At 42.5% G+C, this 24,363-nt stretch overlaps 1 protein-coding gene and 1 pseudogene across 1 annotated transcript in view; both read left to right on the top strand.

Moving 5' to 3' along the window:
- The window catches only part of PITPNC1 (phosphatidylinositol transfer protein cytoplasmic 1), a 264,102-nt gene that overhangs the window by 45,902 nt on the left and 193,837 nt on the right, over positions 1–24,363 (top strand). The gene's annotated exons all lie outside the window — the stretch shown is intronic.
- Positions 2,627–7,193, top strand: LOC138992050 (RNA-binding protein 4B-like; annotated as a pseudogene).

Genomic DNA, 24,363 nt, shown 5'->3' with positions numbered 1-24,363 from the left:
ATTTCTGTCCTGGCTGTTTCACTTACGATTCCACTGTGATTTATCTGTTTACCTGTGTCCCGGGTTACACTGCCAGCTCTCCTTGAGGAGAGCAGCCGGGCTTTTCATGTCAAATGAATAATGAATACAATTGGATACAGTGAAAGCAGTAACAAAAGCAGTAACAGCAACTATGAAATAATTCATGAAAAACAATAGCACAGTCAAGAGGCTCTGCTCTTAGCAGCCCTTAACGTCAGGCGATCCTGTGTTTCGAATGTCGGTTGTCATTAGCTAGCTTTGTGACACTAAATATTTTCATATTTTACTATGGAAACTTTCAAACAGAAACAAAAGTAGAGAGACCCCTCTGATGAACCCACATGGGCCCACCCCGCAACTACAGCAGTCAGCTTATAGCTAATCTAGTATCTGGTAATACCTCACCCTCCACTCCTATTCTTGGATTTTTTTTGTTTTAGAAGCAAATCCCAGATCACATATTATTTATTCCACATAGAATTACTTCAATAAGAACATTAAACTTTTAATTGAGTGCAAACTCAGTATCATCAACATGCAAGGAAGAGCTGCCAGTGGGTTGGGGTCATGGGAAAGCCCTTTTAAAGCAAGCCTTGAAGGATGAATATAGACTTTGGCAAAGAAAGTTGTTAAGTGGGAAGCTGTAAGTCATGTGTGCACAAGGTGTCAGCATATAGTTTTTGCTGAAACAGGGGTCAGGGCAGAGAGCGGGAACAAGAAGGAAAACCTAGGTGTGGAACAGATAGGGGACCAGGCCCTTGATGCTTTAGAGGTAGCCCTGCAGGTGAGGGGATGGACTGTGGGATCTTCTTGTTAAAAGGTAACAGGGTGTTCCTTTGGAGGTCTGTGCTCACAAGTGGGGCTGAGGACAGTAGTAATATTGGCTTAGTGCCCTTCAGTTGTCTCTCAAAGCACTTTCTTTGTTAACTGATTTCTCCTTAAACAGCGAAAGAAATTGTCACAGAACATTTAAAGAACTGGTTCCTGTACCACCCACCAGGCTTTAGTGGAGAAGAAATGGGAACTTGGTTTTCCACACTCAGCCCTAGGCAAAGATGACCTGGCAACTGTGTATTTTATCCCACTGAGCTTAATCCTTATTATGAATAACAGAGCGAAGCTTTGTTATTCATGGGAGTGGATTTCTACTGCTGGGAGAATTAGCTGCACTCTTACTCGCAAGGTGCCTTCTGATGCAATGAGTCCCTTTGAACTGTGCATAAATAGAGGCTATTGTTTAGGCATTTGGAGATGAGGCTTAGATTGCCCCAGAATTTCCAGTCAGACTTCAGGTATCTTTGTTTGACTGATTCTATTTTTTTTTTCTTTCCTCCCTGAGTCCACAAGTAGTAGTTTTCTCCATGTTGCTTTAACGACTTGCCTTTTCATCACCTTCTAAAACTAGGGCACAACCAACCCCTTTTCTGGAGGCTTTTCAGCTTAGAGAAGGAGGAAATTCTTCCGAGTTCCAAAAAATAGAATAGAGAAAAAATGAGCAAGCTTAAGCAGGATATCACACAGAATTGGAGTCTTTGGTAAAGAAAAGTTCGTTTCCGATTAAGATTAAAAAAAAAAAAAAAAAAAAAAACTGGGAGAAATAGAAGCATAGAATCTCTTAAAAAGATACTTCAGGATCTCTAAAGGAGACTTGATTATTTGTGTAAGTCTCAAAGCTTGCACACCCCAGTTGCCCAGCACAGTAAGTCTTTCTGGGTCTTTGGAGTAGTGGATGTGAAACTCTGTCTTCAAAACCACAGAGAGAAGTCTCATTTTTTTTTTGAAGGTGTCTATTTTCTGAAATTTTCACCTGGGATCTGAAAATACATGGCTATTTTTGGTTTTTTAGGTTTGTTTTTGTTTTTCTTATGAGAACTTTTAAGATCTACTGTCTTAGCAACTTTCAAATACAATAGCATATTGTTACCCACACTCTCCATGCCAGTATGTCACATCCTCAGGACTTACTGTCTCACCACAATGTTTTTCTGGAAAGGCTTATTGAAAATGATTTATGGGCTTAACCTGGGTATTTTCTTTTTATCACCTTGGTCTTTGTGTGTCCCTGACTATGTGTCTGTCTGTGGTTCTTCCACCCAGATTGAAGTCATTTTCTCTTCCAGAACCAGATGCTTCCAGTATGGGGAGGGCGGCTACCCCAACTTGTGTAAGAGGGTACCAGGCTTCTCCAGGACCCAGGAAGCTGCCCTTTGTAGGTGCTTCCTGCATGCTTTACTCACATCTTCATGTTACCTCTGTTTCTCCCTTCCACTGGATCTGTCTAGAGCCGCGGGGTCATTCTGCCCTTTTTTGTGACTCTGTGATTCTCATCCTTCCCAAGGGATAAGATCTTCTGGTGCAGTCCTGTCTCACCACCCAAAGACAAAAATTACCATTAGTCTGTGTTTACTGAACTGCAAAGGTGGGTGCATCACCTCTTTTAAGCGCTTAACACTTTTATCTCTTCGCTCTTTCCCACCTGTCACCTGTGCCTTGTCACCCACACAATTAAAACCATTTGATTGTATTTCTTCGATTTGCACTGACCTCCTAAGGAATGTCCACATTGACATAGCAAAGCCCCTTCTCTTGCCTTTTCTCCGCCGCCATGTTTGATTTTGGAAAGACTTGGTGTTTGGAAGAAGTTAAAAGTGACCCCCAAAGACTTGATTTGGACGATGCTGATACACACCTTTTGACGCCTTAGATTAGGTAGTGTCGATTTAATTTGGAGTCTGTCAGCTTCTTACATTCTGATCACTCATTTTGAAGGCTTGCTGAGGACATGTGATTATTTGTTAAACCACGATTGGAATAAACACACTTTTCTTTAAAGGGAAAAGAACTTTTTAAAGAAAGTAATAACTATACCTTTATATTTTCTTGACAGATATCAAAGGAAAAAATCTTCCTGTTTTTACCTTGACAGGACATCTAACATCAAGAACTTTAGTATTATAATCTAGAAATCTCAAGCTCAACAAATTTCTCTGTCTGGGGGTGGGGAAAGGGGGATGATAAAATAGTTTTCTATGCAGCTGGTTACCAAAATAGTCAAATATGCAAGCCAATTCATCTCCTTTTAAAAGGTTAGTCTTTTGATACATGAATCACAATTGATGCTAAAAGGAAAGTGTTAGAAACATAAACTTTTTTTCTCTGCTAGTTCTGGTTTTGAATGTTTTAATTGCTTAAATGTTTATCTTTCTGGCAGTGAGGTTGTTACTGGTAGCCAGTGATTACCAACAATTAAAATAACAAGTCAACCAAGACAACACTTGCATGCCCAGAAAACCGAATTAAAATCAACTTCTTTTTTTGCTCTCATGGTTTAGAAGTAAATTTTGAATCAGTTTCACGAGTTTTGTGGTAGTTTTCCAGATTAATGACTTTGGACCTTTGGACACTGAGGTGTGTGAATGCCTAATGTGTTTTCTTCCCTTTGCTATCAATTAGATATTTAAGAATGCAACTTATGAAGAAATAGCCATCTAAAAATGGCCAGAGGCCACAGTCCTGTATCCTTCCTTAGAATACTGCATAGGAGTCTTAAAAATACTGTGGTTATATGTGTCATGCCGCTAAGTCACTTCAGTCGTGTCTGACTCTGTGCGACCCCATAGACGGCAGCCCACCAGGCTCCCCTGTCCCTGGGATTCTCCAGGCAGGAACACTGGAGTGGGTTGCCATTTCCGTCTCCAATGCATGAAAGTGAAAAGTGAAAGGAAGTTGCTCAGTTGTGTCTGACTCTTAGCGACCATGGGATTTTCCAGGCAAGAGTACTGGAGTGGGGTGCCATCGCCTTCTCCGATGTGTCATAAAATCTACATTTTAACCTTTTTTAAGTGTATAGTTCAGTGGCATTAAGTACATTCATAATGCTGTGTAACCATCACCACTACTCATCTCCAGGACTTTTTTGTCAACCCAAACAGAAGCTCTGTACCCCTTAAACACTAACACCCCATATCCCCTCACACCACCGTTCTGTTTTCTGTTTCTAGAATTTGACTATTCAAGCTACTTGTATAAGTGGAATAATTTGTCTGGATTATTTCACCAAGCGTAATGCTTCCTAGTTTCATCCATGTGGTAGCATCTGTCAGAATTTCCTTCCTTTAGAAGGCTGAATAATATTTCATTGTAGGTAGGTACCACATGCTGTGTATCCACTTATCTGTGGCTTAATGCACAGGAGCCTTTTAAAATTTAATTTTTCCTTTCATCACACACAAACACAAAAAGGTAACCACAAGAGGAAATATGTTAATGAGCTTGACTGTAGTAATCATTTCACTGTGTATATGTATCCCAAAGCATCACCTCATACACCCTAAGTTTGTGTGTGTGTATATGTGTGAGATATGAATTCCCTAACCAGGGGTTGAACCTGGGTCCCTACAGTGGAAGCACAGAGTCCTGTCCATTGGTGCCAGGGAATTCCCAAGTGTATACAATTTTTACTTTAAAAAATAGGATAGTATAAAAATTATTTTTAATATGTGCCATTTGGCATCTTTTCTCCTAATTTCCTGCTATTCGTTCACTTGGGGATCATTTTTTGAACCCTACATGATGCCATGTGCTGAGAAGACAGGGACAAATGAGCTCTACCCTGCATGCAGAGAACTTTTTGTCTGGCCAGGAAGACAGACCATGAAACTGGGTTTCAGGCTTGGTGGGCTGCCACCCAAGCAGAAGGCATGGGGAAGAGGGTGACTCAGTGCTGGAGAAGGGCCACATCCACTGTGGGTGGGGGCCTGAGGAATGAAGTCCTCTAGGCCATGTTCTAAATTCTCTTACCCAAAAGGCTAGAGATATATGTGAACAGAATTAAAGGTCATGTGTAGAAGGAGAATCTGTTATATATATTACAGTAGTCCACCTCTAGGCATGACTTCTTGTAAATTATTTTCAAGTTTTATCATCAAAGACACCTCTCTCCTAAAATAATAGAGCACAACTTTAACTCCTTTGCCCCCTAAATAGACAGGAGGTTGTGTGTGGTACTGACTAACTTTCAAGCAGTATTACCATGTATTATGAAACACATTTTCAAAATTTGATTTGTGCATCCTATTCCCACCTGTACATAAAAAAGAATATAATTAACTTGTCCATGGTGGAAGAATATAGAATCTGGATCTTCTAGCATTTAGCCTACTGTTCTTTTGTCTGTATTTCCTAGTACCCTGTATTCAACAATCTGTGAAATTTTTTGTCCTCTCCATGTGTTAGCCGTTTGGGAGCATTGGGAAGTTCAAGTAGATCTCCAAGGTACCAACCTGCACAATATATTGACAAGACAGTAGAACTGATGTGCATTTGGTTGGTGTAGATGAGCTTAGTGCAATAGATGGATTGAACCACCTACCCTTAACTTGAAAGAGCAGATTAGTACTCATAGTCACAGTAAGAGAGTTTCAGAAACAACTAAAGCATGCACGTTGCTTTCTAGATAGCAGATTCTATATGGTCCAGATTGCCTCTGATATGTTCAGCATTCTGCTCTCCAATCTATATATCTGTCCTCAGTTGGGGCATCATCTTTGGCTTTGTTCGTTTTGTGATCTCTAACTGCAAAAATCGGTTGGCGGTCAGCTGGGTGTCAACTGAAGAACAGCAACACGGCTCCTGCAAGGGTGAGGGGCGCCAGTGCGGACTGGCGCATGCGCATACGTGAGTTGGCGCATAAGACGTTCACGTCACACCACCGAGGCTCGAGGGCAGGGCGCCATTTTGTAGAGTTTTCTCTGACGAAGGAACCGCCGCCACTGCTGCATTCGTGAGGCTCTTGTCAGGGTGGTAACGCTGTTCATCGGAAACCTGCTCTGGGAGGAAGAGCAAGAGATCCATTCACTCTTTGAGCAGCATGGGAAGGTGCTAGAATGTGACATCATTAAGTACTATGTCTTTGGGAATGCGCTGGCGGTGGGTCCTGTGGTTAGAAAGGGCGCTGCGCTTGCGCCGACAGTGAGGGCCAGCAAACTGTCACGGGCCGGGTTCCATCCCTGGTCAGGGAACTTAGATCCGCTGCTGCTGCTGCTGCTGCTAAGTCGCTTCAGTCCTGTTCAGCTCTGTGCGACCCCATAGACGGTAGCCCATGAGGCTCCCCCGTCCCTGGGATTCTCCAGGCAAGAACACTGGAGTGGGTTGCCATTTCCTTCTCCAATGCATGAAAGTGAAAAGTGAAAGTGAAGTCGCTCAGTCGTATCCGACTCTTCGCGACCCCATGGACTGCAGCCTACCAGGCTCCTCCATCCATGGGATTTTCCAGGCAAGAGTACTGGAGTGGGTTGCCATTGCCTTCTCCGTTAGATCCCGCAAGCCCTGCCAAAACAACAAAACTACAGCAACCAAACAAAACCCTCTTTGTGGACATAAAGAAAAAGATGCAGCTGAGTGTGCCATATGCAACCTGCCCCAGTAAAGCTGCAGGGAGTGAACATTAATGAGGAAGACGGCAAGAATAGGAACAAAGCGTCACCAAGCTGCAAACAGGCATCGTATGTCCTGTTTGTACCAAATGAGAGCTTCGGGTCAAGTTTGAGGAGTATGGTCAAGTGGTGGAATGAAATGTGACGTCGTGAAAGATTATGCCTTCCTACATGTGGAACGGGCAGAGGACCTTGACTCACAGAGTTTGAAGGCAAATGAATGCTGCGTGGCGTTGTACACGAGCCAGCTTCCAACCGCCCCTGATGTGGGAGAAGGGTGGCTGCTATCGGTTGTGGAAAAGAGGAGCACTGGTCAAAAGAGATCAAAGGGATATCATGGCCGACTTTACTGAGTAGTACAATGAGAAATATGGAGCGGACCCCATTGGGCTATAGGGAATCCATGTATGAGGAGGATGCATTGGGAGCACTCGGCTACTGACTAGGCTAAGCCCATATGGAGCCCGCTTTCAGGAGGCAATGGCGGCAGCAGCTTCCTTGTACAGCTACGTGTCCCATGTGCCTCAAGACCAGAGCACAGCTGTGACCAGTCACCTCAACTCCAGGGTTTTTTGTTTGGACTGCACCGCATGCCAGATCTTAGTTGCTTCTCCAGGGATCGAACCTGTGTCCCCTGCAGTGGGAGTGCAGGATCCTAACAACTGGACCAGCGGGGAAGTCCCTTCTCTCCTGTTGATTCCCGGACAGACCCCCACCCCCACCCCCCAATAGCCAAACTCAAACCCAGCTGCCACCTCAGGTGCTATGACTGTTGCCACTGCCATCACTAGATTCTATTATGAAAGGGACAGGATGCCCACCTCCCCCGTTCCTGCCGCAGCTGTGCTCCCACAGCTGGAGAGGGCTTTGTAATGGGCCGGAGGGTGCGCTGTCTCAGGCTTCACCAGCTGCGGGGAATTTTTTGTATGACGTGGCCCGGTATGAGCCGGAGCAGGATGTGGACCGAGGAGTGGTACTCAGCCCTTTACAAACTGGAGGTAGGACAATGGCAGACAGCCTTCGGGCTGCAGTCCTGTAGGAGAACTTATTCCATAAGGCCCCTTTTGCTGAGATGGTTCCATTCCTTCATGTTTAGGTTAAAAAAAGGGGTCTGTGACCAACTATCTTTTCTTTCTTAATTTAATTTTTCTAAGTTGACTTTTCTTTCCTCCTGATACTAGTCTCTATAGCCTTTTGATCCGTTCTGTATATTCTCAGCCACTGAGCTGCCCTAGGTAAGGATGACACTGGCCATCCCTTTTTTCCTGTGCAGTGGAATCCCTCTCATCTTACTCTCCTTAGGAGTTGAACTCTCCTCCTTGTCTACCTGCAACATGTCAGTTTCCCTTTATTTTTATTTATTTAAAATTTGAAATGAAAAAAATTTTTTTTCATTCAGCTCCTGCGCATGGCGTGCAGGAATCCTTAGTTCCCTGACCAGGGATGGAACCTGACCCCCAGCAGTGAAAGCAGAGTCCTAACCACTGGGAACTACCTAGTCCTAACCAAGGGGACCACAAGGGAACTCCTCTCCTTTCCTTTTAAAATGGCTGTGAGAGGGCAAGCAACCTTTTACTTTGCTCTGTTAGCTCTGGACTCTAACATTGAAGCCAATCTTCTGAAATTACTAGGACCATTGGGATTTGGGTTGTTGTGTTATGTCTGACCTATGGTTGTGGTACAGCGTTAGCTGAAACTTAGCCTTGTTTTACTCCACTCTTTCCATATTCCTAAAAGATATTTTGACAAATAAATGTTTCTAACCCTTAAAAAAAAATAACAGGAGAAGGAAAAGCATTTTCTTAATGTCTTTGTAAGGAGGACAGAGTAGACGCTATAATTAGCCTTTTTTTGGCCCTCAGACTTGTGAGGATCGTAGTTCCCCCACCAGGTATCAAACCCAGGCTGCCAAAGGTGAGAGTCCTAACCACTGGACCACCAAGGAGTTCTCTGTAATTAGCCTTTTTGATTTTGAGCCATAACTTCTTGCTGTTTGTCTGAGTCCTTAGGAATCTTAGTTCACTGGTTTCTGTGACTATTTCTTTGCTAAGGTTTCTCCAAGCCACAGCATCACTTCCAGTCTTTCCATTTCTGCATGTTTGTATGCTGGATATTTGTACTTGAATATCTTGACAGCATCACACAATCAACCTAAGACAATATTTATGTCATCTCTTTCCCCCAAACCTGCTTTTGCTCCTATCATGGGCTTCTCTGGTGGTTCAGTGGTAAAGATTTCACTTGTAATGCAGGAGATGCACCTAGACACAGGTTTGATCCCTGGGTTGGCAAGATCCCCTGGAGGAGAGCATGGCAACCCACTCCAGTATTCTTGCCTGGAGAATCTCATGGACAGAGGAGCCTGGTGAGCTACAATCCATGGGGTCACAAAGAGTTGGACACGACTGAAGCGACTGAGCACTCAGCACTCATCCTTATTTGTTTTAGTGACACCTAGAAATTGTCTTCTTTCCCAGTACCTCATTGGAAACTAAGTAGTTGGTTCTATGTCTTTAACCTGGACATTGCCTGTTGCTTTTTTCCCTTTTACATTTCCTTCAGTTCCTTCTAAAACTCAGATGTGATAAGTCACTCACCCCCGACCTGAAATTTCTTAATGACTTCCCGTGACCTGTGAGACGAAGTACGAACTTCTTACCACCTTTCTATTTTCTCACTTACCTAAGTTTAGCCTAACTTTTAGTATCACCTCTTTCTTTTCTTTCTCTAAATCCTACTTAAGTTTTCATACCATCCAGTTCCAGCCTCTGCATACTGTTAAATCCCTGTTTCAGTTAAATGTCCATTATCAGAATATTACCTCAAAATTTCTCTCTTCTGAAGCTTTCCTACATTTTTTTCCAGTTCAAGCAGATAGCTGCCCCTTTGCTCCTGTGGTTTTGTTTTAAATGGCTTTATTGAAGCCTCATTTGCATGCCATAAGTCCACCCATAAGTGTACTGATGAATTTTGGTAAATCCATACATGTTTGCAATCACAACCGCAATTCAGTTGTAGAACTTTGCATCACCCTGCAAAGTTCCCTTTTGCCTGTTTATAGATAATCCTTGCTCTCACCCCAATCCTGGGTAACCACTGATTTGCTTCTGTCTCTATAGTTTGTCTTTTCTAGAAATGCCTTTTAAAAGCGTACAGTATACAGTCTTTTGAGACTTGCTTCTCTCCCTCAGCATGCTGTTTTTGAGTTCATCCATGTTGTTGAGTGTATCACAGTTGGTCCTTTTTTATTGCTAAGTAGTGTTCCATTGTGTTCCATTTATCCAAGTGATAAACCGCGTTTTGTTTATCCAGTTACCAGTTGATGGACATTTGAGTTCTTTCCAGTTTGGAACTATTATGAAAATACTGCTCTGATCATCTGTTTACCCATCTTGGTATGGATGCCTGTTTCCATTCCTCTTGGGTAGATACTTAGGAGTTGAATTTTTCAGTCATTATGTTTAACTTTGCAAAGAAACTTCTGGGCCATTTTCCAAAGTTACCGTTGCATTTTATGTTTTATGTTCTAACTAGCACTGTATGAGGGTTTTGCTTTCTCCACATCCTTGCTGATGCTTAGTACTATCTGTCCTTTTGATTATAGATACTTTAATGGGTGTGGTGATGTCTCACTGTGGTTTTAATTTGTATTTCCTATAGTCATTTAAAACTGCTTTCTATTATAAAATGTGTTTTGTTGTATTGATATGTATCTTCTGATCTGTAAGCTATGCTAAGGTTTGTTAAGTGAATGAATGAACAAACCCAGGATGGGCCAAATTCTCAGTTATTTTGGTAACAAAAAAACTCAGATAAGTTAACTTCAGAAATGACATAAAAGTCAATCTCTTCCCTTGAACAAATTTTTGCTAGAAGCAATAACCTTGACTGGACTAAGTTTTACTTTCTTTTTTAGTGCACCCTTTGATGGGAGGTAATGGATAAATATAGAGAGAGAGACATAGCAGTAGAAGGAGCTGTAGAATAGCTTGAAAGAGAGAACCATTAGGGTTCTTGGTTACTCTGTGGTTCCAGGTGTGCGTGTGCTTAGTTGCTCAGTCATGTCCAACTCTTTGTGACCCCGTGGACTGTAGCCCCCCAGGCCCCTCTGTCCATGGGGATTCTCCAGGCAGGAATACTGGAGTGGGTTGCCATGCCCTTACATAATGAGACTGAATAAACTTCCACAACTTTTTATTGATGAAATTGAAAACAATAATAATAATGAAAGGGTACAATTTTCTGTAATGCAGGTCTAGTTATGAAAAAATGGAAAAAAATTTTTGTAGTTTATGTAATGTTTTGTCTGTGGTGGGTCTTCACTGCTGCATGGGGGTTTTCTCCAGTTGTGGTGAGCGGGGGCTCCTCTGTCTTGCAGTAAGCAGGCTTCTTCCTGTGGTGGCTTCTCTCGTTGCAGAGCGCAGGCTCTAGGAGTGCGGGCTCAGTAGTTGTGGTGCATGGGCGTAGCTGCTCCATAGCATGTGGGATCTTCCTGGATCAGGGATTAAACCCGTGTACCCTGCATTGGCAGGCGTTTTTTTAACATTCGGCCACCAGAGAAGTGCTTGAATTCTTTTTTTTGCCCTGGAATTCTTTTGAGGAGGATGACATTTTGGTTAATTGAAGTTCAGAGTTTGTGTTTCCTGTCATCATGAGCTTTCCAGGTGGCATTAGTGGTAAAGAACCCCCGCCTGCCAGTGCAAGAGATATGAGATGTGAATTCAATCCCAGGGTCAGGAAGATCCCCTGGAGGAGAGCATGGCAACCCACTCCAGTATTCTTGCCTGGAGAATCCCATGGACAGAGGAGCCTGGCGGGCTACAGTCCGTAGCATCACAAAGAGTTGGACACGAAGGAAGCAACTGAGCACAGCACATTATCATGGTAGAAGCAGGGCCCATTCTCAAACGAAGCTTCACTGAAACACTGTGCTCTTCCACCCTGAGATTCACCCATGCAGATCTGCCCTCACAGTGGTGGAGGATTTTTCACATGGAGGGAGCAGGTTAGGTAAAGTCTGGGGTAAGACTCCTTGGGTTTGAATTTCCGCAGACTTGGTAACTATGAGATCTTTGACTACTTACCTGACCAATCTTGGAGCTTCTGTTCTTTGATCTATAAAACAGGCTATAGTACCAACTTCACAGTGTTGTTGTATAGATTGAATACAAATATTAGAATGACAAATTATAAATATTATTCTGCTTTTGATTTTTTTCAAGGATTTAAAAATGTAAAACCATTCTTAACTCACAGGCAGGGTGGCAGGCTGGATTTGGCCTGCAGGATATAGTTTGTGGATCCCTGCATTAGAGTAAAAACTGGAATTATTGCCACTTACTTTAGAAATAATGATTGCTCCCTCCCCCCGCCTCCCCACTAACTGCAGAGCACCGTCTGCTCACTGCAGACGATTTGGAAAACAGAGGAAAGCACAAAGAAAACAGTCATTCAGAGTCTCTACCATCCAGAAGTGCTTCCCTGGTGGTCCTTTGTCTGTTTACGTATATACACATCTGTTTTTTTTAATTAAAACAAGCTCATTCTGTGCCTAATGCTTTGTTTCTTTTTTCACTTATTAATATATACTTGTCATTAGCAATCTTTTATAACCTTAACCTGAATTTTAATGATTGCATCCTATTCTGTTATACAGATGCATTACAGTTTAGGGAAGCAATTCCCAACAACATTAAAGTTGTTTGAATTTTTCACCATTACGTGTAACTCAGTTATAAACTAATACATACATGTTTTGTACACACCTCTGATTAATTCCTTGGGATAAATTACAAGAATCACTGGGCTAAAGAGTATCTACATTTTTAAATTGTTTTCTAGGAAAGGTGTATAGTTCATACCCTCCCAAATGGTGTATAAGAACATTGTCATTTACTGTGGTCTTATATTTTTACTTGATTATTGGACTTAATAGATTTAAACAGTTAAATTTTTTTTTCTTTTTTGGCCATGCTGCATGGCATGCAGAATTTTAGTTCCCCCAGCAGCACTTGAACCTATGCCTCCTGCAGTGGGAGCCACTGGACTGCCAACACTTATTTTTGAAACAATTCAAATAGATTAAAATATACAGACAATAATGAAACTTGCACCTATGTACCCACCAGAAAGATTACACAAATGTTAACATTTTTGCTGTGTTGCTGGTGGCTCAGATGGTAAACAATCTGCCTGCAATGCAAGAGACCTAGGTTCAATCCCTGTGTTGGGAAGATTCCCTGGAGAAGGGAATGGTAACCTACTCCAGTATTCTTGCCTGGAGAATTCCATGGACAGAGGAGCCCTGGGGGCTACAGTGGACTACAGTCCATGGGGTTGCAAAGAGTCAGACATGACTGAGTAATTAACATTTTCATTTCACTTCTTTGTGTTATTTTAAGAAAAGTGTATTATAGACTCAAAAATAAGTCTGTCATTATCATACCATTTTACAGATGAGAATAGGATCTCATCTCATTGATGAGATCCGTAAGTCTTGTGTAAGAACCAGTAATTGGTTTTACTTAGTGGTAAAGTAAGTAAGAGGTTTTTATTTATAAGAACCTCTTATAAATAGCATGTGGCTAAATTTTAACCAGCTATTTTAATCTGTTTGCATTTATAGTAACTGTAGATATTTTAAATTATTTCTCTTACTTCATGTTCTCTATTTCCCATAGTTTTCCTTTGCTTTCTTTTTCTCCTTTCCTATCTCTTACTGAATTGAGTTTTATCAATTCCTCCCGTTTTCCTTCTGCTGGATTTGTTATCCTTAAATTTGTGTTCTTAGAAAGCAGTCTGAAATTAACTCCAATTATCCTACCTACTACCAATTTCTTTTCTTTTCATTTAGTTCAAATTGCTCCTTGTTTTTGGCATTTTATAGCCTTTGATATTCTACCATTTAACTATCGCATGTGTAGATTTGCTTTGATTTATTCTGCTCGGAACTTGCTATTATTCTCTACATGGAGGATATATGGCTTTTACAATTCTGTAAAATCCTTAACTATTATCTCTTAAAATATTGCTCCCCTTCATTTTGGCAACCATGAAAATATGCCTTCCAGGTCTTCTGCTTTGTGAAGCATAGTTGAGAGACCCCAGATGCCCTGTCTCAAGATTTACTCAAAAGCCACACTTGCTCCGGGCTGTTCCCAGTTGCTGGCTTAGTAAGACGTGGGTACTAGTGCTGGCCCATTTCGTCAGGATGTAGGACTCTTCTAATGCATGACTTTGGCTCAAGGTGTCTCCGCTGCATGACCAGAATTTTCTTAGAACTGAGCTTTACTCTGTGTCTCATCCTATCCAGCACTCCTTCTTTCTCCCTTTCCTTTCACAGGTCCCCCCTGCATCATGGTCTGAGGCTTCTCTTTGCCTATCCCTCTCTTCCCAACATTTTTTCTTGGCATCTGCTTATTAGAGGGTCCAAACTGACACAGTCTATTTGCATCATCTGAATCTTGCATTAAATGCTTTTGGAATCAAGCTATTCTTTCATGCCTCTTTTATTTCTGTGATCCACCTTGGCAATTTCCTCAAATCTGTCTTCCATTTTACTTAATTTTCTCTTTATTTGTGTCTAATCTGTTTAACCTAATCTGTTGACTTTACTTTCAGTGATTATAATATTTATTTCTAGAAGCTCTGTTTGGCTTATTTTTACATCTGAATGTTCTTCATATTTTTCCCTCCAGGGTCTTATTCCCTACTTTTATGTCTTTTATAGTTTTAGACATACTTATTTTGTATTTTGTATTCTCTTTTTCAGATTTGAGTTTTATGGTCCCAAGTTCTGGCATTCTAACAATTTTGTTTGTTGTGGTTGCTGTTTTCTGCTTATGGTATACTGTAATTTTACATTTTTCTTATAAACTGATCTTGAGTGGGGATTACTTTTTCTGTGTGGGAATCTCATGTGGCCTGATAACAGAGCCCCTCCAGAACAATTTACATCACTTATTCTAAAGCTCTCAGGAATATCCCTGGTTTGGGGCCAATGTTTCTGCTAATTTTTTAGTTTGGAACTTTCTGGATTATTTTGTTCAAGGCTCAGGTCTGGATATCTGTATTTCAGAGGAGAGGGGTTTTTTGGTTTTTCTTTTTCACTCAGAGTTCAGGGACACACAGGCTTGTCCTGTTGGATCCCTTTCCTAGGGGGTGAGCTTTCCCCCAGTCTTCATTGAGGAAGCCACCGTTGAGGATCCTGCCTCTCCTAAAGGGTTTTAGTTTCAACTCTCTGCCTCATGGCAGCTCACGGTTTTACTCCTTTATCCACTTGGGTTTTAAAATGCAAGTCTGTAAGTTACCAAAGCAGTCTCAGAATCCACTCATATGCTCTCACTTGGCTTTTTCCTTTTTCATATTTTACCCAGTTCTTAAATATTTGTAGTGAGAAATTTTTTTTTTTACATTGTCTTAATTTGCCACCGTAACGCTGCACCAGAAAGTCCCCGTTACCATATTCAGTTCTGTGCTGCAGTGCTTCTCAGGATACCAGTTTCTAAACAGTATCATTGGTGAAACCCATAAACTCACCCATTGTTAGAAAAGCCAAGTGCTTGTGATCCTGTTGAGACTGTAGATATATAGTGTGTGCCAAGGGATTTGGGAAGAAAGCTAACTTTATTTTCCAACCCGTAGTCACTTCATTGGTACATCCAGAAAGTGCTGTAAGATTTTACAGATGGAGCTGATACTTAGAAAACAGTGGCACTGTACATGGCCATCATCATCATCATTATTTCTTAAACTGTACAGGCCAAGGGACAGAGCTCTTCTGTTTTCCTCCCTTTTTTCTCCCAGTTTTCCCACCATCCTTCTCAATTTGTCCTTTGTCAACAGGGCAGAAAAGAGAGGCCAAAGTGATGTATGGGTATAATCCACTGTGCACTGCTAAAAAGATAAACCTAAATGAAGTGATTTATTACCTGTGGCAGGTATTCTGCCCCCAGAATTGCCTGTCAAAGTTAGTACTTGTTGATTTTCCATACTTTCTCTGTCAGCCTCTGGATTGCCATTGTTTGTTAGAGGTGAGTAAGGAGTTTAAGGTGCCAGGGTATTTTCCAGCCTCAGCACCCTGCTGCAGGGGTTAGCCTTTATTTGTGTTCTAGGGCTTGGAACTCTTTCATTCTCTTGCCTAAAACTGTGTGTATAAGAGCAAATCCCATGGATACCTCAAATTACTCAAATTAGAAGTAAAACATAGTCTGTATTCTCATTTTGAAAATGCTTCTAAAATTTTCCTACTTGAGTCAAATAGATAAGAGGTGTCAGTAGAATAACACAGGATAGTATGCAGCTATCAGGGCAGTGCCTGAGTTAGTCTGGTCTGTCTTAGAAGAAAGATACTCCATACCCTTTGGGAACACATAAAATAGGTAATTTTTTTCACTTAGGGGACCACACACATGTCATTCAGGACATGTCTTTCCTGTTTTTCTCCAAACCTATCCCATTGTGTTGGAGAGTGACAAGCAAAATCTCTCCAGCAACCACAGTGCAGCCTTGGGCGTCAGGATCAGTGTCGTGGAGTCTTAGCCATGCCTAGGTATTGAAGAGGGACGGGGCAGCCTGGCGGGCTGCCGTCTATGGAGTCGCACAGAGTCGGACACGACTGAAGTGGCTTAGCAGCAGCAGCAGCAGCAGCAGCAGGTATTAAAGAAATAGCCTTAAAAATCTTAGAATTTTGAACTGGCATGGACCTTAGACCATTTAATCAAGTGTTTTAGCTGTAGATGAAAAATATGAAGCCACAAAGTATGTTATAACTTGCTCATCATCACAGAACTAGTCAGTTACACAGTCAACACTCAACCTGGTCCTTGGATTTCCTGCCCATCGCTGTCCCTGGGGAGTTTCTCTTCCACTTCTCACTGGGTAACATTCCATGCGCTTTCACAGTGTACTGCTTGAATTTAAAGATCACTGTGTTGTTGTCAGCTCTCATCGTTGAAGTTCATGTGTTTGGTCCTTTCACAAGAAAGTGTTTTGTTGATTATGAGTTGGGAGGAGGGAGCTTAGTTACAATTTTGCTTTTTCCTTTTTTTCTGTTGCATGCTTAAATGTGGTGATGTGGACAAGAACACCACATAGCAGGCACTTTCCAAACCCACATTGTGCTGGAAAAGAGACTACTGTGCTTGTGCTGTGCTTTAGTTGCTCAGTTGTGTCCGACTCTGCAACGCTTTGGACTGTAGCCTGCCAGGCTCCTCTGTCCATGGGATTTTTCCGGTATGAATACTGGAGTGGGTTGCCATTGACTGCTTTTATGCAATTGGGGTGGAGCCAGGAAAATTATTTACATGATGTAATAGTGTATTCTAAATAGCATGTTACAGGGAAAAAAACACTAGTTGGATCACCTAATCTGTCGGTTCAGTTCAGTCACTTAGTCGGGTCGGACTCTTTGTGACCCCACGGACTACAGCACGCCAGGCTTCCCTGTCACTGAATAATTATAGTCAAATACATAGATTGTAGTTATATATATATATATATATACACACACACACACACACACATATATAACGTAATATACTACTTGTATTTAGCATTTGTGTTTTTTAAGACGATAGTAATTTGGACTTATAAATGCCTTTGCATAGCAAGTGACAGTTTATAGTAGCTAAAGAGATGAACACTCGTCTATTTTTCTCTTTGTACCTCTGATTAACAGGTAGAGAGAGAGAACTGAAAGCTGGATTTGGGTTAATTTTGTTTTTTTTTTTCAATACTTGGTTACAATACTGTTTAATCACTTTCTTAATTGAATTTGTGGCATGTATTTCCTGAATTATGGCAATATCAATTCAGCTTTCCCTGAGCCCATACCATCAGTTCTTACAAGTTAAGCAGGATGTTGTTGTATTCATCCTATAATAATTTTGTACTTTATAGAGTGCTTTGGGGGCTTCCCAGATGGTGCTAGTGGTAAAGAACACACAACACACCTGCCAATACAGGAGACGTAAGAGACGCAGGTTTGACCCCTGGGTCAGGAAGATCCCGTGGAGGAGGGTGTGACAACCCACTCCAATATTTTTGCTTGGAGAATCCCATGGACGGAGGAACCTGGCAAGCTACTGTCCATAGGGTCGCACAGTCTGACATAACTGAAGCGACTTAGCACACATGCATGCTCATAGTGCTTTGGAGGTCAGAGGAAGCAAATTCAGCCTCCAGAAGTCCTTAACTTAGAGTTGAGAAGCATCACTGATAGCAAGGAAGCTACCTGAATATGTATTTGGTAGTAAAAGTGAAGAGATATTTCATGTGTTCAGACAAGCAGAGAAAAAAAATGTGTAGACCCGCGTTATATTAATTTTCTTCCCTGTGTTCCCTAGTGGCGTGATTATTCATCTGGCTGAGATGTAAGATCTTTTGAGTTTCTAACATAATAGTTATTCATAAAGGCATTTAGACTGATGGCTTTCTCAGAACGTCCTGCTGTTCAGGATGGACTTCATCTTTATTTCAATGAATTTCTAAATGGAGGAAACAGAACATTTTCTCTTTGATTAAACCATTGGTTTCTTTAGTCCTTAAGGACCCATATGCTGGAGAACTCCAAAACAAAGTCAGTAAAGGATTAATGGTAAATTGGAATTAGAACCATGAACTGGCCCCATAAAAATCTTTGAACACTGTCCTAAATTCAACATCTGAAATATAATGGAGCAGGCAAGATTTATGAAAGCTAATTTTAAAAGCTAATTTAAAATTGCACCAAAGAAGCACATTGTTATGAGTTGTAAAAAATTCTTAGGTTGTTTCAGACCACTCTTTACAACTCTCTGGCTTTTAACTACTTTGCCCAAGAATCAAGTACTTTACAAGTTACAACTAGTTAGGTTACATTCTTGGGCTGTTCACTTAGAATATGAGCTCTGGAACCAATTAAGATTTTAAGATTTTACATTGCTGGATGTACACTGTCTAGAGTGGCCCCCAGAGGTCAGCCCTAAGATGAGAACTGGGGAGGTAATCCTAGGAAGCCCCAAGAGGAGCACAGGGCAGGAAGAAAGGTGAAGGAGGGAAGACAGGAGGGAGTGTATGTATATGTAAAGGAAAGTTGCCTGCTGATCCTGTAAAGAGAAAACAGCCTTGGAAAACACTAAGGAAAGATCATCTGTGCTGCGATTCTAGCACCAGTGCGAAATCTCATTTTAAATACCTTGTTGAAAAAGACTTGATAGCTGACATAACTCTTTTTTGCCTTATAAGTGATCTGTGAGATTGGATTTGCCAGTATTTAGTTTTTCCCAGCTTGGGTACATGGTGTCCAGTAACTAGCAAAATCAGCCTTTTGTTGTAGGATCTTTTTAGGACATGGCTCTGTCACCCAGATATGGGGGATGCATCTCCTCCTGATAGCCTTTGTCCAGTTGCAATAAGGAAGCACCAGGACACAAGCTTTCTCTCTAGTGTTTGGGGCATCAGTGGGCTTGGGTCTTAGTCGTCTCTGCCTAGTTGTCCTCAAGGGAGAGCTGGAGCCCTTGAACTGGAAATTCTCTTCCCAGGATCTACCAAACCTCTCCCCCGCCCCAAAACTTCAAGGAAGCTTAATTCCCAGTATCTTGGGTCAGGTTCTTTAGAAGTCAAGGGATTTGCATGGAGATGATGTGTTGGCCTAGGGATTGGGGCTGGGCAGAGTGGCAGGGTGGGGCTTCCCTGGTGGCTCAGACAGTAAAGAATCCATCTGCAATACCGGAAACCTGGGTTTGATCTCTTGGTTGGGAAGATTCCCTGGAGGAGGGCAAGGCAGCCCATTTCAGTATTCTTGCCTGGAGAATCCCCATGGAATGAGAGCCTGGCGGGTTTCAGTCCATGGGATTGCAAAGAGCTAGACATGACTGAGCAACTAAGCCCTGCACAGAGTGGCGGGGCAGTGGGGAAAAGGTGAGTTTTAGCTGGGTTGTTGAGGAGCTCTGTCTCCCATTGCCAGCTGCCCATTGGTCAGCTTTTTGCTCCCCTCTCCCAGGTCAGCCATTGATTGGTTCTGGGCCTCCCTCAGGGTAGGTATAACCTTCCAGGTGGAGATACTCCTGTAGCCCAAAGGAGGTTTTACAGACTAGGGGACCAGATGGGACCCATTAGCAGTCAGCACTTAGAGCAACCCTTACCCGGTAGAGGCACATATGTAGGGCGCTCTGGCCTTACTCAGCAGAGAATAGGGCCAGGCATCCGCCTTTTCTTACTCGTACTCTTTAACACAATTCACCACTCTTCCAAGTGTCCCTCTTCAAAGCACCCCTTTGACCTTCCAAATACAGTGTCCTCAGCCTGCTCCCTTGAAAAACCTACTCCTGGACACCAGAAAGACGAATCAGATGCCTGTGCCTTCTGGTAGCTGTGGCTTTAGTTGGACCCCACTGGGGGTTCTCTGGCTCTGGGAGGAGTGGTGGCCCCTGGTGTTGGTAGAATGGGAGATGATAATGCTTTCATCCTGATCCATCTTTCAAATGCTTGCTTCCAGAGTCAACTCATGGCAAATAGGACTCAGCAGTGAATATTAATTTTCTGCCCCCAATAATTTTCCTCCTATTAACAGGGCTTTGACCCTACTGTTTGCAAAATAACAAGCTGGCATTCTTGTGCTAAGGTTCATTTGATTGCTTCTTGAACCTGCTCTTATTTGCATTTTAGCTGAAAAGAACTCTGAGGCATCCAGTTTTTTCCCTTGACTTCAGATTTCCAGATACAAGATGGGGGAGGGAGGTGTGGACTGGTGGGAGAGGTTTCAGTTGTACCTGTTTCATATTTACTCTGCTGCAGAGTGACTGGGGTATTAATTTAATGGATGTTGTCACCAAGGCTTTTGAAATGGTTGTGGTCAGTAAGTGAATGCCTGTTAAAAAAATTCTGAATTTGAGAACCAGCTATTGTTCTTTTGCTACACCAACCTGTCACTTGAGGCATGTTATAAGGTTTGCTTTGCCTGTGCCCCAGCCAGATTTGCTCTGCAGATTAATGTCACTCAGGGTGAATGCTATGCTATCTGTGCAACAAAGCCATCTGCCAGCCACACCCAGGTGTGTGATGCATTTGGATATTGTGTCAAGATATCTCATTGATCTCTAAGATCTGCCAGAAGTCATTGTAAATTCTAGAAAGCTGTCCCTGGGACCTACTCCATTCAGTAGTAGTGAGTCACTGAATCCAGCCTATATTCAAGGGGAGGGTAATGAAAGCTGTACCCAATAGAGAGAGGAGTATGAAAACAAGGTTGTTCACAGGTGCTAAAAGCCCCAAAGTGATTGATAAATGCTTTTGGAGAGATGCTTTGAGGCTGTGCAAGTATCTTGTTTCTCCTTTAAAAACTGAACTTTAACCAGTGGATCTCAGCAGCAGCCGTTATTACCACTGTGCTCTGCTAGTGGTTTTCTATTTTTTTTCATTCTTTTCTATATTTATTACTTGGAATTCTTCTGTGAGGATGTTTTGTTCCTTCTCTTCCATTTATTTATTTATCCAATTACTTGTTTATATCCGTATGGGCTCAACAGGTATTTGAGTCCTGTTTATTTTATTCTCTAGGTAAGAGGGGGAAACAGCCTCTCTGAACCAGATAGAGGGAGGTGGTGAGGGAGAGGGTAGATGCTCAAGAATAGGTCATGGTGGAGGGAGCATAGTTCCTGAGAAGACCAGTGAGAATGAGGTCCAGAAGGAGGGGAGGTTGGCAAAAACAAGAACACTCTGTACTTAAAAACAGGGACAAAGAAAGCTTGGGAGGGTTGATTTTTGTCTCCAGGAGGGAGTTCCCATTAATTAGCTTTTGTCTTCCCAGTCAGGATGTTTTTTGGTGACGACAGTAGGAAATTGACTTTTGGAATTTAAATTTTCTTGGCTGAAATTCCTGGCCTCTAGAGGAGGCTTTCTTGAACCACAGCACCATTGGCATTGGCTCATTCTTATTGTGAGGGGCTGCCCTGTCCTTTGTAGAGCACTTACAGCATCCTTGGCCTCCACCCACTAAATGCCAGTAGCATCCTCCCTTTTTTCCCCAGTGTGACCCCCAGAATGTCTCCTGTGCCATCAAGTGGAAGCAGTGCCACCAGATGTCCTCTGGAGAATAAAATCACCCTTGGCTGAGAACCACGGATCTTAAATAACATACACCATTCTGGCCATGCACAGGGTTCCTGAATGTTACTTTTGAAAGACGATGGCATTCATTCTAGTTCCTGCACAGAGAACTCAGCTGCCCTGATGTGGACATCAGTGTGCCCATGGTTGATAAGGGGTGGGAGGTTCTTAGGAACAGCTGATGGTATTCTCAGCTCACAGAGGAAACGGAGCTCTGGTTCTCAGAGGGTCTTTGTTCTGGTGAGTGTTGCTGAGGTTATAGCCTTGCCTTATGGTCGTGGGTTGTTTTGTTTTCTGTGTGGATTTGAGAAGCAACTTCAGTATGATATCAGCGAGGGACAAGAGGCTCTTCTCACTAATGGGGTTCTGCAAGCCTGTTTGTTCTAAATCCAACATGACACTAGCCTTAGCTTGGGTACCTGTTGCTGGTAAAATTGTTTTCTTAGTGAGTTAGTGATGTCGAGGTCTCTTACTCCTTTATAACTCTTGTGTTATTATCCAAAGACACTTGCATTTTGACTCTTTTTCTTCTTTCTTTTCTAACTTTCAGTTAGTTTTTAACAAGAAACTGCATTTCATAGACAGCAAACGTGACAGAGATTAAGGAACAAGGCCAAGGCCAAAGCTGAAAGGACCTTGCACGACCACTGATGCCATCTGTTGGTGGCTGGCAGAACTGATGCCCTTCGACGCTTTGTTTATTGCACAGAAAGTCCAAAATTGGCAGCAGAAGACCTTTCTTGCACCCAGGGAGCTCGGGATTGTCATTTAAGAAGGAATCCCAAAGCACTGGGCTTTGTGGCATTAACAGAACAGGGAGATCTCAGCTAAAAACCATTCTATTCCATAGAATTAGCACGCAGCTGATATTTGTGAAATCTGATTAGTCAGGGACTATGAACTCATTCCAATCAAGGAAATTAAGAACTCGAATAAAGTATTATATTTTTTCTTCTTTCAAAGTGCTTTCAGAAACACTTGTTTCTATACCAGTCCATTTCGGCCAGCGTATCCCCTTTTTCTGATATCAAACTGAGATTCCTAGAGATTAAGTTTCCTGGGTCCACATACCTAGTTGATAAGGAGAGTCAGAATAGTCCAGCTAGTGGGTCCCCAACCCTGCTTGCATATAAAACTCACCTGGGAAACTTAAAAAAAAAAAATCCCAGTGGTTGGCCTCACTGCCACATATACTGATTTAATTGGTCATGGGAAGGACTGGGTCAGGGGTTTCTCTTTCAGAATTACAGTGATTCTAATGTGTTGCCTGGGTTGAACTGTTACAACTCAGAGTGTGGTCTGTAGACCAGCAGCAGAGCATCATTTGGAAGCTTGTTAGAAATGCAGAATCTCAGGCCCCATCCCAGAACTTCTGAGTCACAACCCACAATGTAACGAGATGCCCAGGTAAAGTTTAGAAACACTGGGTTTTGCCTCTGAGGCAAGGTTTCCTGAGCTGCCTGTTGGTATCTCCACTGGTGACTCCAGGTGTTATTTTTACCATTCAGATAGCATTCAAGGATTGGGTGACCTGGCTTCCCTCTGCCCTGTGGGCTCTCCTAGATTGAGAACCCTGGTGCTCCCCTCCTCCCCCTTAAAATCTTTCTCAGCACTTGCATGTAGAGTGTTTTGACAACTCCCAATTTCGAGGTGCATCATAGTATCATCACCAAACCAAGACTCCAGTCTGGGTGCCTCCAGGCTCTTCCTGTTAAGAGCTATGGCATCCGGCTGTGATGAAACCATCACCTTGTATTCATCCCTAAGACTCTCACTTTACCTCTAGCTTAAAGCCTGCTTGGATTAGAAAGGAAGGAGGTAGCGCCCTTCCCCCGCCCCCTCCCTTCCAAAAGAGAAAGTACTCTGGGTCAGTGTTGTTTTTTGAATATTTGAATGAAATAAAGCCTGTGTGGGCATCTGGGAAACTTTTTGACATTACAAACAGGCTTCATCCATCCTAACTGGATTTTAGATTTCGGTGGAAGGACCTCTTACCCAGCAAATCCATCTATTGTCTTTCTAAAAGACATCTTTTTTTAGTTCATTTCTTCAAATCCAGTGCTATTTAAGTGATCTTTTCTAAATCCGTAGTTGCATTTTGGGTAGTGCCTGAAAGAGACACAGAAGTCCCTGTTCAAAGTCTTTTTGGGAAACTGAGCATCTTGGCTTCTTTTCCACCCGTCCGCTGCCGTTTTTAAGAACAAGCCCCCTTTGATGAAGGGCCATTCCGAGCCAGACAGAGCCAGCAGTTTCTCCCCTCTTCTACACTCCCCCCACCATCTCCTTTCCCTCTTCCAACCTTCCTTCTCGCAGGAACAAAACAACAAACTAAACTGGGAAAAAACAAGGGAGGTTTGTCCCTATTTGTGACATCCTTTGAAAGGGTGTTACTGAAAGAGGATTCAAAAGTGCATGGAGGGTTTCTGTGTCTCTCTTTTTCTGGAAGCCTTGGGAGGTCTCTGTGCACCCAATCTGGAGAGACTGGAGTGGTCATTTCTGCACAGAAGCCATTCATTAGTGGCTACCACCAAGAAGACCTTGCCAATTGCTTGTCATGCCTCTGAATTCAGAGGTTTTGAAAAGACCCTAAACAGGGCTTGTGACTTTTTCAGTCTAGTTTTTTTTTTTTTTTTTCTCCCCCTTCCTTCTCCGGCCGCTCTGTTCTCTGCTCAGTGTTTCTCCTCTGTTGCCCACAACAACCCCAGCAGTTGGTACCAGAGCGAGGGGAGCAGGAGGCCAGGTTACCTCGGAGTCAAGAAAACCTCACTGAGCAAGTCACCAGAGCCAGACAAAGGAATAGGTTTCTCTGAAAATTTCTGAC

The sequence above is a fragment of the Bos mutus genome, chromosome 19, assembly GCF_027580195.1.
Source record: "Bos mutus isolate GX-2022 chromosome 19, NWIPB_WYAK_1.1, whole genome shotgun sequence".
NCBI lineage: Eukaryota > Metazoa > Chordata > Mammalia > Artiodactyla > Bovidae > Bos > Bos mutus.
Note: the sequence above shows the minus strand (reverse complement) of the source record. Positions and strands in the feature narration are given on the sequence as shown.